We start from the raw sequence: 16,077 nt of genomic DNA, 5'->3' as shown, positions 1-16,077 counted from the left end.
CAAGTGTTGGCAAAGGTGTGCAGAAAAGGGAACCTTCATGTATTTGTGGTGGGAATGCAAATTAGTACAGCTGTTATGGAAAGCACTATGGAGGTTCCTTAAAAAATTAAAAATAGAATTACTATACGATTTAGAAATCCCACTTCTGAGTTTATATTGAAAATAAATTAAATCAGTATCTTGAAGATATATCTACACCCTCATGTTTATTACAGCCTTATGTACAATAGCTGATATATGGAAACAACCAGAGTGTTCATCATTGAATGTATGGATAAAGTAAATGTGGTATATACCATGGGATATTATTCAGCCTTAAAAAGGAAGAAAATTCTGCTATTTGTGACAACATAGATGAACCTGCAAGACATTGTGTTAAGTGAAATTAGCCAGGTACAGAAAGGCAAATTTTGAATGATTTCACTTATACGTGGAATCTATGAAATTCTAACTTGTAGAAACAGAGAGTGGCATGGTAGTTGTCTGGGGCTGGCAAGTGGGGAAAAGGGGGAGAAGTTTATCAAAGGTACAAGCTTTTCATTATAAGATAATTAAGTTTGAGGGATCTCTTGTACAACATGAGTACTGGTGGATGCATTAATTTTATTGGGACAATGCATAATATATATGTGTATGAATTCATGTTGTACTACTTCAATATATACAATCTTTATTTGTCAATTGGATATTTTAAGATAAATAAATGAGACATGGAGAAAGAAAAAAAGCAAGAGAAAAATGAAATGTTACAGAATTGGAAAGAAAGAAATGAAACGGTCACAATTTGCAGATGACTGATGCTGTTTGTGGAATACCCTAAAGAATCTATGGACATATTTTCAGAACATATGAATGAAGAAGCAAGTCATCCAGATTCAAGATCAACATACACATATCAATTGTGTTTCTACATACCAAAGGAGATAGGATAAAATTTAAAATTCATATCATCAATATAGCATCTGAAATGGAGTATTATGAATAATTTAATTACTTCTACACAGAAAACTTATCAGTCATTATTGTGGAAAATAGGAGAAAACCTAAGTAAATGGACACATATGTAGTGTTTGTGAATTAAAAACTCAATATTGTTCAGATGTCAACTTTGCGCAAATTTATTCTTACATTCAATGCAATCTCATTCAAAGTTGATTAGATTTTCTTGTTGCAAATGCAAAGCTAATTCAAAACTTTGTAGAACTTAAATAGTCAAGACAGTCTTTACGAGGGAAAATAAAATAGTTGGAAGAGTTTCACTAACACATTAGTACTTTACTATACAATTACAGTAATCAAGACATTGTGATAATGAAACACAGACAAACAGACCAATGTATTAAAACAGCATCTGGAAAAACACCTGCACATCTTCATACTGCCACCTGATTTAAAACAAAAATGCCACTTCAATTCAGTGGGAGAAAAGCTGGTCTTTTAAATAAATGATGTTAAAGCAATTAAATATGTGCAAAAAGTGAATCTTGATACCTAGCTCGCATTATACACAGAGATTATTTTGTACAGAATGTAGATCTACATGTCAAAAGTAAAACAATGAATATTCTAAAAGAAATCCAAGGAGAATATCTTCATGGGTTTTGGGTAGGCAATTGTTTATTTAGAGGACACAGTACTAACCATAAAGGAAAAGACTGGTAAATTGTAGTACATTAAAATTGAGAACTATTGTTCATCAAAAGATATCACTCAATGTCAGAAAATTCAGGTGACATAGTAGGAAACTATACTTAAATTTAACTGATAAAGCATTCATACTTAAAATATATAGAAAATATTCTACATATCAATTAGAAGAAACAAATAATCCAATTTAAAAAATGAGCAAAAATCCTAAGTGCTCATAAAATAATAGCTCCAAATGGCTAATAAATATTTAAAAGGTGCTCAACTTTGATCATCAAATGCAATAGGTGTAATAAGTGTTTTAAAAGTGAGTAACCTTGTACAATAAGTGTTTTAAAAGGTGATCAACATTAAGGTACAATACTTGTTTTAAAAGGTGAGCATCTCTACAAGGTGCTCAGCTTTGGTCATCAGTAAAATACAAATTTAAACAAATATATAAATTTTTACATACCTGATAAGATGGCTAACATGGAAAATTACAGTATTTTTCAAAAACAAAAGTAATTGAAGATGTGGAGCCACTGGAATTTCATATGGTATTAGTGGAAGTGTAAATTACTGCAACCACTTTTGAAAACTGGCAATACCTACTAAAGCTGAACATGCATATTTCCTACAACTCTATGACCTATGCATCTAAAACCTAGTATAAGACCATTTCGTGGCATCACTGCTGGTTAGCCCACATTAAAAACACCTCAATTCCCATCAACCATAGATAGAAGTATGGCATATACACATAGTGGAGTATTATATAGCATTAAACTAACATACAAATTTCAAATCTCACACAGAAAAGGAAGTTCAAAGCAGTTACTTTTAAATGTTACTTAAAGTCTTGAATCCAGTGTTGAATTTTATTTTTGATGATAAGTTGTTGGACTTGACATACTCTTATAACCTAAAATCATTGAGCACTTTCTATTGTCATATATTGTATGTTATACATTGGGGATAGTGTAAAGGGGAATAACTTTGGAGAAAATGCTCATTACCTATTTTTGATAAATGTTTTGTTTAAGTGTTATACACAAGTCCATGGAGAATATCATGTTTCATAATAAAGTTAATCTTCTTGTTAACAAAAGTTTATTAGATACCTGTTACTGAATGTAAATGGGCTAAATGCCACAATTAAAAGGCACAGAGTAGCAAGCTGGATAAAGAACCAATACCCAATTGTATGCTGTCTTCAAAAGATCCATCTCACATGCAATGACACCCCTAGGCCTAAAATAAAGAGATGAAGGAAAATCGCCAAACAAATGGAAAACAGAAAAAAAACAGGAGTCACAATCCTAATTTCAGAAAAAACAGGGTTTAAGCCAACGGAGATCAAAAAGGATAAAAAAGGGCATTACATAATGGTAACGGGTTCAACTGAACAAAAAGATCTAACTATCCTAAATATATGTGCACCCAACATAGGAGCATCCAGATTCTTAAAGCAAATTCTTAGAGACCTTCAAAGAGACTCAGACTCCCACGCAATACTAGTGAGAGACTTCAACACTCCACTGACTAGACAGATCGTCAAGGCAGAAAATTAACAAAGACATTCAGGACCTTAACTCAGCACTGGATCAAATGGACCTGATAGACACCTATAGAACTCTCCACTCCAAAACAACAGAACATACATTCTTCATTCATCAATATACATTCATCACCACATGGCACATACTCTAAAACTGACCACACAAGCAGACACAGAACAATCCTCAGCAAATAAAAAAGAACTAATATCATACCAACCATTCTTTTGGACCACAGTGCAATAATAGAAATCAAGACTAAGAAAACTGCTCAAAACCATACAACTACATGGAAATTAAAAACCTGCTCCTGAATGACTTTTGGATAAATAATGAAATTAAGGCAGAAATCAAGAAGTTCCTTGAAACTAATGAGAACAAAAATAAAATGTACCAGAATCTCTGGGACACAGCTAAAACAGTGGTAAGAGGGAAATTTATAGCACTAAATGCCCACACCTAAAAGTTAGAAAGATCTCAATTTAACAACTTTACATCACAAATAAAAGAACTAGAGAACCAAGAGTAAACCAATCCCAAAGCTAGCAGGAGACAAGAAATAACCAAAATCAGAGCTGAACTGAAGGAGATTGAGACAAGAAAAACCATTCAAAAGATCAATAAATTCAGGAGTTGGTTTTTTGAAAAAAATAATAAAATAGGCCACTAGCTAGACTGATAAAGAAGAAAAGAGATAAAATCCAAATAAACACAATTAGAAATGACAAAGGGGATGTTATCACTGACCCCACAGAAATACAACTAACAATCAGAGACTATTATTTTCCAATAATGTAAAATGGATAGCATTTGTATAACAGCTCAAAAGTGTAAGGCAAGTTAAATTCTGTTGCAGCTTTTTAAAATTGCTTATTAAGTTGCTTCACTGCAATTCCAAGCACCTTGACATGAGAAATGGTACTATGACTTTTGTATATTCTACACACTTGTAGTGAGCCTTAAGCCTAGTTTGAGAGATACACTTTTAAAAAGCCAGTAAGATTACAACTTAGTCAAATAAATTGTGAAGACTTTATCTCTTACATGCTTCTTATTTATAGATTTTTTTTGCTATTATTTAGCAAATAGATGACTAGAAGCTGAAAAGGAAGTTATACAATTTCTGTTCAATCTTTGATTTTTAAAAAAACTATCTAGGAATTAAGTGATCTGAGAGAATTGGAGTTTATGATTCTAATTTTGCTTTTCTCTTCTGTGTTGTCTCCCGATTTTTTTGAGAAGCCAACTGAATTGTTTGATAGTAGTTTATATTATTATGTAGGTAGTATGTTCTAGGAGAGGTTTAGAAATGTAAAACTCATTATATCTAGTTTAATTCCTAATATCTCCATGAAATAGGTATTATTCCCATTAGACAAAAGAAAATTAAGATTCAGAGAGATCACATAGCTAATGGGATTTGAATAATGGCCTGTATAAATAATAAATTTATGCTTTAATAATTGCATTACTTTGTTTAATTCATTCATTTTTTTCTTTTAACCATTATATATTAATTTCCCATTATGTGTCTAGCATGGCTGTAGATAGTGAGATTGCAGTGGTGAATAAGCCAGTCAAGGCACTGACTCTCCCCAGTTTCCAGCCTGGTAGTGGACACAAATATCAAGTAAATGAGTAAGTAAATAAACAGAAAACAGATGGCAATAAATGTATGAAGAAGATTAAAAGGTGATATGATATAGATAAGGACATATAGCTAAGAGGAGCTCTCATTTTAACTGAGATCTGAATGATAATAATTAACTAGCCATAACAAGATAAGAAGAAGGCTCTTTTCAGGCAGAAAACACAGCTAGTGTAAAAAGCCAAAGACGAGAATCAGTTTATCCTGTTCTAGGGAAATGAGAAGTTGAATATGCTTGAAATGAGTGGGTGATGTGAAGCACAAGGCAAGATAAGTTAAGGAGGCAGGCAGAATTAAATCATTTAAGACTTTATAAGCCAGGGAAATAATTCTTCTCTTAAGTGTAATGGAAAACTGCTAGAGTTTTTAAAAATGTCTTTTATGTAAACAGTGAATTGTTCTTGGTAAAAGTAAAGGCTGAGAGTTCAGCAAGGGTGTCCCTGTAGTGATACTGATGAGAGAGAACATTAGGTAAACGTAGAAGGTAATGCAGATGGAGAGAAGCAGATAGTTTGGGATTATGTTTTTGAAGCAGAGTTGACAAAACTTTCAGATTGATTAGATGTGGGTAAGAAAGAAAGATAAGAATCAAAGAGAATTTATCTGCTTAAACAGCTTATTGAATGATAGCACCATGTATTAAGATGAAGATCTGAGGAAAAGTTAGTTTTGGGGGTGTTATGACCACTTCCTATTCATCCAATTGGTGAAGGAAGAATTTTGTGCCTGAAATTGTAGGAGATGTTGAAACATACAACACCTGACACTGGACAGATGAGATCATCCAGTCACAACACACTGCATGCTGTGAAGGGCCACACTGGTGTTGCACTCGGGAGCTGAGTGAACCAGGCTGTGGGAGGCAGGCTTTGTTAGTAACGGGAGGGTGAGATGTCCCTGGTTCCTGCAGAAGGATTGGATTGCCTTGCTTGAGTAATCGTATGGGTTGGCAGGGAGATGAAACCTGTTAGGTTGAGGACAGGGTAGAATGCAACAGCTGACAAAAGAACTAGCTGGGCAGAGAACCTTTCTTACTGAGTAAGGGTGTATCTGGCAACAGCAAGAGAACTCACAGATAGGTCTTTCAGGCCCTGTGAAGTTAAAAAATGTCAAGGTGGCCGGGCGCGGTGGCTCAAGCCTGTAATCCCAGCACTTTGGGAGGCCGAGATGGGCGGATCACGAGGTCAGGAGATCGAGACCATCCTGGCTAACACGGTGAAACCCTGTCTCTACTAAGAAATACAAAAAACTAGGCCGGGCGCGGTGGCTCACGCCTGTAATCCCAGCACTTTGGGAGGCCGAGGCGGGCGGATCACAAGGTCAGGAGATTGAGACCATGGTGAAACCCCGTCTCTACTAAAAATACAAAAAATTAGCCGGGTGCGGTGGCAGGTGCCTGTAGTCCCAGCTACTTGGGAGGCTGAGGCAGGAGAATGGCAGGAACCCGGGAGGCGGAGCTTGCAGTGAGCCGAGATCGCGCCACTGCACTCCAGCCAGGGGGACAGAGCAAGACTCCGTCTCAAAAAAAAAAAAAAAAACTAGCCGGGCGAGGTGGCGGGCGCCTGTAGTCCCAGTTACTCGGTAGGCTGAGGCCGGAGAATGGCGTGAACCCGGGAAGCGGAGCTTGCAGTGGGCTGAGATCCGGCCACTGTACTCCAGCCTGGGCTACAGAGGGAGACTCCGTCTAAAAAAAAAAAAAGTCAAGGTAGCACTTGAAATTTTAGGTCTTACCCTACATCGGGGAAATTAAGGTCGCTTTGGCCATGTTACATTTGAGATGACTGTGTAAAGACTGCATCCAAGTGGAGACATCATGTTGTATATATAAGTCTGAAACTGTGAGAGGTCAGAACTAGAGGTAAAGATTTAGGAGATAAGGACATTTAACATCATGGGACTGAGTGGAAGAATGTGTAGATAGAGAAGAGAAAAGGGTTGAGCTTTAGATGCATTTCAACATTGAGAGTTGGAGCAGAGGAAAGGGAGCATCAAGGAGACTTGAAAGAGGAGCTATTGAGGTAGGAAGAAAACCAGGAAGGCAAAGTGTTATGAGCCGAGAGAAGCATTTCAAGAAGGAAGTGATTATCTCTGACAAATGCTGCTGAGTTGTCATAGAAGATAAGTAATCATCAGACTTACAACATGATAACCTTGACAAGAGAGTCTCTGTAGAGTTGTGGGAAATTGGAGGTTCTTGGTAGGTACTTATTTATAGTTAGTTGAAACTAGTGGTGTCTGCTGGTCTGTAGCCTCTAGTTACTGTTTTGTTAATCGCACTATGTAAAAAATAGTCTCCTATGTAATCAAAGGCAAACTGATAAGCATGGAATTCTGTAGAAAATTGGCCTCATCTCCCTTTCACAGGGCAATGTAAGATTTTGTGAGCTGTTTTCTATCCAATAGTGCAATTGCTTACGGTTGTAGGCAGAAGTATAACAGGCACCCCGTGGCCTGCCTTTCTGTCATGGCACACTCCATGATTGGTCATACTGGGGCCTTGCTAACCTTTTAGTTTCACAAACAACACAAGCTTCCACCTTAGAACACTGGCACATACTTTTCTCCCTGTCTAAAAACATAATCTCTTTCTTTCTGGATAATCTCAACCTTAGGATCACCTTAGGTTTCTTCTTAAATGTCACTTTCTCAGGAAAGTCTCCTGGTCTCATAAATTGGCTTATGCTTCTCTGCAATGCACTCATACTCTGATTTTTCCCTTTACAACTCTTCAATGCATCTTCATTCCATGTTCATGTAATTATCTGAGTACTGTCTCCTTTACTCGACTATAAATTCTATGAAGTCCTCTTCTCAGTATATTTTATTCTTCATGGTATTTCCGGTGCTTGGCACAAGCCTTAGTGTAAAGGGAGTGAACAATAAATAGTAAAAATAAAATAATAATAAATACCAGATGGTTTTTTTTGAGGGAGGTGGCAGATAATTTATTAATTCTTTTTTTCTTCTTTTTTATTTTTATTTTTGTTACAGATGAAAAAATTTACTTTAGAATGTTTACTATTGTTCTATTCTATTTTTCCTTTGATTTTCTCTTCTTAGTCATAAGTGGAAATGGAAGGGATTCATTCAAAGGTAGGGATAAGGACAAAATCCATTTCAATTAAAAAAATTACACTATGTATAGGATAAGATTATTGAAATGGAAATTATTCTGTTTAAAGTATTAGTATTGCTTAACTCACTTGCTTCTGTGCTCAAATTCACTGTTTAAAAAACCTCATTGAACATCAAACTATAATATCTACATAAAAATATTTTATTTCAGGAAAGTTACACCAGTTTATATACAGTTTCATAGCAAAATTTTATCTACTTTTGTTACTTTTGCACTGCATATACTTTAAAAATATTAATGACTAACAAACATGGGAAGATATTTTGTTAATGGAATAATGCTTCAAAGTTCTTTTTGTCATTCCGTTGTCTTGAGTATCAGTAATTACTTACCAGCCCTAGACAATGTTCTGAGATAGGGGATTGTCTATACACCATATACAATCTTCATTTCAACTGCGCAGCTCACTCTGAACTTGTCACTCAGTTCTTGATCTTTATATCTTCACTCCCTGTACCTCAAGCCCTTTATCTCTCCACTCATACTTGACCCTTATTATTTCCCACATTTCCCTCTCTGAACTGAAGTGGTAAGTCTCAGGCATGAAGTGAGCACATTGCTTTAAAAATTGTGGTAATAAAACAAAGCTGAATATTTCATCAAAAGCCTTCCTGAAATAAAAATGACTGCATTAGTATTGCTGGGTCAAAATGTTATGTACCCAATAGCTCCAATAACTTGTGTACATAGTGGAAATTAAAAAAAATTTTTTTTCGTTGCTAATAATGGTTCAGGAAATACACTGCACACCAAGTTTGATCTGATGTGTTACAGTTAGGAAAGGCTTTGATCATTTGTAATCAGGTTAGTGTTCAGTCACATGACTTTGATGGTTGACTGAGAGAACCTGAGAAGAATGCAAGGAAGACATGAGAATGTCTTCATTTGTGCAAATCTAAATTGATATTATAAAAGGTAACTGGCTCTGCCTTGCAGAAGAAATTTATCCGTTGGCATTGTCAAATCTCAAGATAATTTTATTGGTGCCTAATGATATGCCATTAGCTTTCTTAACTTCGAAAGTAATTTAGCAGTTAGTGGAAAAAAATTGTGTATTGCTTAGGCTTCCTGGTTCCTGCATACTCTGTTCTCTGTGCTTGCCTTTTTTCTCCTCTTCTGAGAATTTGTATTTATTCTTTAGGATTCAGCTCAAGCATCTCTTTGTGAAAATTATTCCCCGTTTATCTCTTCTTTCCTCCCAATTCTTTGAGATAGGCAGAAGTCTTCTCCCCAACCTGCTCTCATGGCACTATATATACGCACATACACACACACATATATATATGTATATATGCACACACACATATATATATTCTTTGATAATTTATTATATTGTAGTGAAATTATTTGTTCACAAATGTAACTGGAGGTTAATTTGCATTTTGATGGTTCAACAAGATAGATCCTCAAGGATAGATGCAATATTAATCAAGTCTCTCAGGCATAGATTAGAATTTTTATCCAAGGAACAATATATATATATATATAAAAAAAAAGAAAACGACTATATAATAATACTTATTCTTTCATATGTTCTCAAATTTGTCTTTCCATGTAGGAAGACAATATACTAGTTAATCAGTATTCTGATATTTTCTCCAGTTTCTTGGGAACTTTGTTAATATTACTTAACTATCTTATTTTGGAATCAATACTGGGACACCCTAAGGCTTAGAATAAGAACCAGAACTGGGGTTAATTCATCATGGTAACCAGGCTTCATACAATGTCTAAGCATTCATCTGATAAGCCTCTTCTCTGAAAACACTATGTGCTTTAGAATACTTAGAGGTGGGCCAGGTGGTGGCTCACGCTTGTAATCCCAGCACTTTGGGAGGCCAAGGCAGGTGGATCACGAGGTCAGGAGATCAAGACTATCCTGGTTAACATGGTGAAACCGCGTCTCTACTAAAAATACAAAAAAATTAGCCAGGCATGGTGGCGGGTACCTGTAGTCCCAGCTACTCAGGAGGCTGAGGCAGGAGAATGGCATGAACCTGGGAGGCAGAGCTTGCAATGAGCCGAGATCATGCCACTGTACTCCAGCCTGGGCGACAGAGCGAGACTCCATCTCAAACAAAACAAAACAAAACAAAACACTTATAGGTAGTAGTTCATCTACTTCAAAACTACTACACGAAATGCATAATATCTACACTTTAAAGAGTAAAACATCAGAACACGAAACAATTGTTTGTTTCCTAGGGTTGTTATGACAGTCATAGATGGATAAACATAGCATTTACTTCAAGTTCATGTGGCTGGATCTCAGAAACTACTAGTTAAAGCCATGGGTAGGCTCTAGAGTCAAACTACCTGGATGCAAAGCTTAGTTGCATGAGTAGCAAACTGTAGTTTGGGCAAGATGCTTAAAATTTCTGCTCTAATTTCTTCATTTATAAGATTGAGATAATACTCTAATTCATTAAGTTGTGTTTAATAAGCCATATATGACTTTCAAAATACTGACTAAATGCTTAAGTTGGTAACATGAGGTGTGAGGCTGATTAAAGATAATAAATTATATTTGACAAAGTAAATGTTAACTTTTAACAACTCTTACTAAACTGAACATAGATTTTTTGCCTTCTTGCACATATTTTCTGTCAAAGATAGATAAAATAGAGCCACAGTTCTTTTGTGAGAGGGCCTTCGTGGTAAACAAACATATTAGCTCAGCAGTGGAAGACTCCTGGATACTCTTCAGGGATGAGTCATGTGGTGATGGAAAATGCGCTTTGGCTGGAGCAGCAGTTTTCTGGCCTAGACCTGGCCTCTTCAGATAATCAGAATGGGGGAAGTACAGCCAGCAAAGGGCACTATATCCCTCTTTGTTAAGGAACAGAGCAGCTACTAAAGGATTCTACCATAAAGACAGTTTAGGGTGGTGTTCTAGCAAAGATAAGGATGCATAGAGCAGTTTTGAATCTCCTAATGATTCAAGTGCTAATTCTAGCTTCTTCAGTGATCATGGAAGTGGATCGAGGGGAAGGTTTGATAATCATGGATGGAGTGATTATGATGGCACGGACAGCCATGGTGACAGAAGTGGTTTTGGCAATTTATAACATGGTGGGAACAGTCACTGGTGTGACAAATAAGATGAAGAGGATTGGTCAAAACCACTCCCCCCAAGTGAACGTTTGGAACAGGAACTCTTTTCTGGAGGCAACACTGGGATTAATTTTGAGAAATATGGTGACATTCTAGTTGAGGCAACAGGCAGCAATTGTCCTCCACATGTTGAAAGTTTCAGTGATGTTGAGATGGGAGAAACTATCATGGGAAACATGGAGGTTACTCATTATACTCGCCTGACTCTAGTGCAAAAGCATGCTCTTACTATTATAAAAGAGAAAAGAGACTTGACGGCTTGTGCCCAAACAGAGTCTGGAAAACTGCAGCATTTCTCTTGCCCATCTTGAGTCAGATGTATTCAGATGGTCCAAAGGAGGCTTTGGGGGCCATGAAGGAAAATTAAAGGTGGGGACGCAGCAAACAATACCCAATCTTCTTGGTATTAGCACCAAGAAGAGAATTGGCAATACAGATCAATGAGAAAGCAGGAAAATTTTCATACTGATCTGGAGTTCCTCCTTGCATGATTTATAGTGGTGCCGATATTGTTCAGCAGATTTGAGTCTTAGAAGGTGGATGGCACTTGTTAGTAGCCACTCCAGGATATCTAGTGGATATGATGGAAAGAGGAAAGATTGGATTAAACTTTTGTGAATACTTCGTATTAGAAGAAGCTGATCAGATGTTGGATATGGGGTTTGAGCCTCAGATACATAGAAAAGTTGAACAAGATACTATGCCTCCAAAGGGTGTCCACCACACTATGATGTTTAGTGCTACTTTACCTAAGGAAATACAGATGCTGGCTCATGACTTCTTTGATGAATATATTAGTATCTTCTTGGCTCTATACAGGAGTTGGCTGTACCTCTGAGAACATCACAAAGAAAGTAGTTTGGGTGGAAGAATCAGACAAGCAGTTGTTTCTGCTTGACCTCCTAAGACATCCACTTGATCCTAGGCAAGTATGCACTAACCTTAGTGTTTGTGAAGACCAAAAAGGGTTTTTATTCTTTAGAGAATATCTTATACCATGAAGGATAGTCACGTACCAGTATCTATGGACACCATTCTCAGAGGGATAGGGAAGAGGCTCTTCACCAGTTACCCTCAGGAAAAAGCCCAATGCTAGTGGCTACAGCAGTAGCAGCAAGAGGACTGGACATTTCAAATGTGAAACATGTTATCAATTTTGATTTGCCAAATGATATTGAAGAATATGTATATGGCATTGGCCATACAAGACGTGTAGGAAACCTTGGCCTGGCCACCTCTTTCTTTAATGAGAGGAACATAAATATCACGAAGGATTTGTTGCATCTTCTTCTTGTTGAAACTAAACAAGAAGTGCCATCTTGGTTAGAAAACATGGTTTATGAACACCACTACCAGGGTAGTAATTGTGGACGTTCTAAGAGTAGCAGATTTAGTGGAGGATTTGGTGCCAGAGACTACTGACAAAATAGTGGTGCCAGCAGTTCCAGCTTCAGCAGCAGCCACACAAGCAGCAGAAGATTTGGTGGAGGTGGCTATGGAGGCTTTTGCAACACTAATAGATATGGAGGAAATTATAACTCCCAGGGGATTGACTGGTGGGTAACTGAGCCTGCTTTGCAGTAGGTCACCCTGCCAAACAAGTTAATATGGAAACCATATGTAACTTAGCCAGATGATACCTTGTATAGCTTGAAGAACTCATGCTATATTACCAGCTGTGATTCTCCACTATTTTTTTTAAGGGAGCTCAAGGTTCTACAAGAAGAAATGAAAAGAACAATTAACAACCTTGTTCGGAAGGTGGTTTGAAGACTTAATCGCCATTGTTTGGATTAATTCCCCTCCTGCTTACCTCCATCCCAAATTGCAATTATAATTTTGTGACTGAGGATTATTTGTTAATGTTAACTTTAGATAATTTTTTATTTTGATGTCCTGTTGGTTCAATATATCAATTGTTTTGACAAAATTACTGAACTTGGGCTAAAGTCAAACCTTGGGACACAGGTGTGATACAACTTAACCGGAACCATCGATTCATACAAAAATACTTTAAGGATAAACCTATTTGGTAGCCTGCATTAGGACTTTTTGATACTTGAAAATTGGAGGAAAACAAACAACAAATGTTGTAGGGCATATTGATGAAATTAGTTTCCAGTGTGGCAAACTGTAGTAAGTTAAAGTTCTGATTTGCTCACTCTATCCTGGATAGGTATTTGTAATCTCACAGCCTTTAAACAAGCCATTCCCGTCATGCTGAGGTGATGTATGAATACGTATATGCATTCAAACACTGTCTTCAAAGTTAATACAAGTAAATACAGCAACTCCTCTTTCAGTGTTTAGGCAGATTATTAACTATGAGCTAGCCAAATGTGGGCATACTATTACAGGGAATGCTTAAAGGTCTGGCAACTTGAAATAAGGTTTTAGGAGAACTCATCTACTTAGACTTTTTAAATGCCTGCCATAAATGAAATTGAAATGGTAGATGGGGACCACAGCGATGACCAACCCTCGTTAAGGTCCTGGATGATTTTTGGTCTAGTAACAGATGCTAGTGTTGATGTTTTTTGGTCAAGAGGGTAGGAACAGGAAGAATTACACAGCAGGCTTTACTTTAAATGCTGATTCACATGACTGTTCAAGCTGAGTTGAGATGCTAAACTGGCTTACTATAGACTTTGTAAAAATGGCTCCAGAAGAGTAACTAACTGAAATCTTTAAGATCACACAGGTTGGAAATATGTACATAACTTCACAAGGTGTCAATTCTGCTCTACAGCGCAGTTTTAGTTGCATAGGTTTCCATTGTATTTATAGTCTGTTTAAGTTAAATCTGGCCAAAGATGAGCATTGTTCACCACTAAAATGCCTCTGCCACTTTGAATTCTGTTCTAATTTTGTGGCCAGAATGCAGTGATTAAAGTGCTCAATCTTTTTACAGTGGCATAGGAAGATGGCAAAAATTTCCTGAAGTGCAATAGATTTTCAAGTGTATTGTGCCTTGTTCTAAAACTTTTATTAAGTAGGTACACTTGACAGGATTGAGGTCATTTGTCATGTTGTTACTTCAGTTAGTCTAAGTTTAGGCTGTTGTATATATTGCCCATAATTTGTACAAAGTACTTACTTTATTGCACATTCAGATATATATATATATACACACAAACACACATATATACACACACACACATATATATACACACAAACATATGTATATATGTCTTGTCTTGTGTGCATGTCCTTAAACTTCCAACCTTATTTTGTCTCTTGGAGATTATTGAACACAGCTTGTCTGGGAAGGGAATGGAAATAGATTCTAAAATTTATCTGGGACCATTGGGAAGAAAAGTATTTGCACACGACAGATTTCTAGATACTTTTTGCTGTTAGTTTTATGTAATATTTATTGAACATTTTGACAAATATTTATTTGTAAGCCTAAAAGTGATTCTTTGAAAGTTTAAAGAAACTTGACTAAAGACAGTACAAACACAATGGCACTTGAATGTTGAATGTCACCATATTCATGAAATTATTTATTTTGGGGTAGTGTGAGCTTTTAATGTTAAGTCATATTAAACTCTTAAGTCAAATTAAGCAGACCTGGCATGGTACGATAGCTATAACTTTCTGATGTTAGTAAAAACAGAATTGGCGACTTGAAATTAAATCATGCCAAGGTTTTGATACACTTGTCTAAAGATATTAATGAAACGCTTCACAACACTGATATGAAGTGTCCAGATTCTCAGATGTTTGTTGTGTGAGTTTTGTTTAGTTTTGTGTATTTTTTTTTCAGTGGATGTCCGGCACATTGCAATCCTCAAACATGTGGTTATCTTTAGTTGGCAATTTAGTTGGCATAATCAGTAACCTGTACATTCAGTGATAGCGTTTGAGGAAGTTTTATCAGCAGGCAATATTTTCAGTTAATAAGATTTCAAAATCACATAAGGTTTTAAACTTGCTGAATATAAATATTGCACCTCAAGTCACTATAGCTTTAGTAATTGCTTATTGTGTTAGTTCAGATACTAACAATGCATGTGCTGTGAATATTCTGATTTTATTAAAATAAAATTGAACTACAAAAATAGATAAAATGCATAAATTGAACGATCTCTAAGACTGCATGGAAAGGAAACTCTTGTTCTTGGTATAATATTATGGACCACTGTGAATGTTTTATGGACTTTGTATTCTAATATACTCTTGTTTTCTGAGAATGATCATAATGGTAGGTTGAAATATCACAATGATGTCAACCCCATTCTTAGCAATGCAATTTCATGTGATAATTTAAGAGTATTTGCAATGCAATTATATAGTGCTTATTTTTAGTTGCGTTCACTCTTATCTATAAGGGGTTGTCCTTAATAACCACAGTTCGCAAGATTATGTGAGGTAGGTTACTATCATACAAGATAGATGAACTACATTGTGTATTGGACCATGAATTCCATGGATTTTGACAGGCATAAAATAGAAATGGCTGATTTGTGTTTGTGGAAGTTCATTCAATTCCTGAGAGAAATCAGGAGGTGAAATCTAAGAAATGTTAAGCCATCGAGAGGAGGCAGCTATCTTTTTGAACTTAAGATGGGATGACAGGTCTTTCAGCCTGAGAACAGCTAACATGTGTTCTTTAGTTGTCATACTCAGGGTCAAAAGAACTTTCAAAGTAGTTGCTTGATTGTATTTATTTATTTATTTTGAGACAGAGTTTCACTCTTGTTGCCCAGGCTGGGGTGCAGTGGCATGATCTCGGCTCATGACAACCTCCGCCTCCTGGGTTCAAGTGATTCTCCTGCCTCAGCCTCCCAAGTAGCTGGGATTACAGGTATGCACCACCACGCCCAGCTAATTTTGTGCTTTTACTACAGACGGTATTTCTTCATGTTGGTCAGGCTGGTCTTGCACTCCTGACCTCCCGTGATCCCCCGACCTCGGCTTCCCAAAGTGCTGGGATTACAGGGGTGAGCCACTGCACCCAGTCTGATTATATTTCACTATGAATTTGGAGC

At 36.6% G+C, this 16,077-nt stretch overlaps 2 pseudogenes across 1 annotated transcript; both read left to right on the top strand.

Annotated features, from left to right (window-relative positions):
• Window positions 1-10,002: 10,002 nt before the first annotated feature.
• On the top strand, window positions 10,003-11,552 carry LOC116274159 (annotated as a pseudogene).
• Window positions 10,910-12,667, top strand: LOC101004317 (annotated as a pseudogene). The gene has a single exon (XR_004182878.1). The product of XR_004182878.1 is annotated as an ATP-dependent RNA helicase DDX3X-like (transcript).
• Window positions 12,668-16,077: the final 3,410 nt, after the last annotated feature.

This window comes from Papio anubis, chromosome 3 (assembly GCF_008728515.1).
Source record: "Papio anubis isolate 15944 chromosome 3, Panubis1.0, whole genome shotgun sequence".
NCBI classification, from domain to species: domain Eukaryota; kingdom Metazoa; phylum Chordata; class Mammalia; order Primates; family Cercopithecidae; genus Papio; species Papio anubis.
This window is presented reverse-complemented; position numbering and strand designations above follow the sequence as displayed.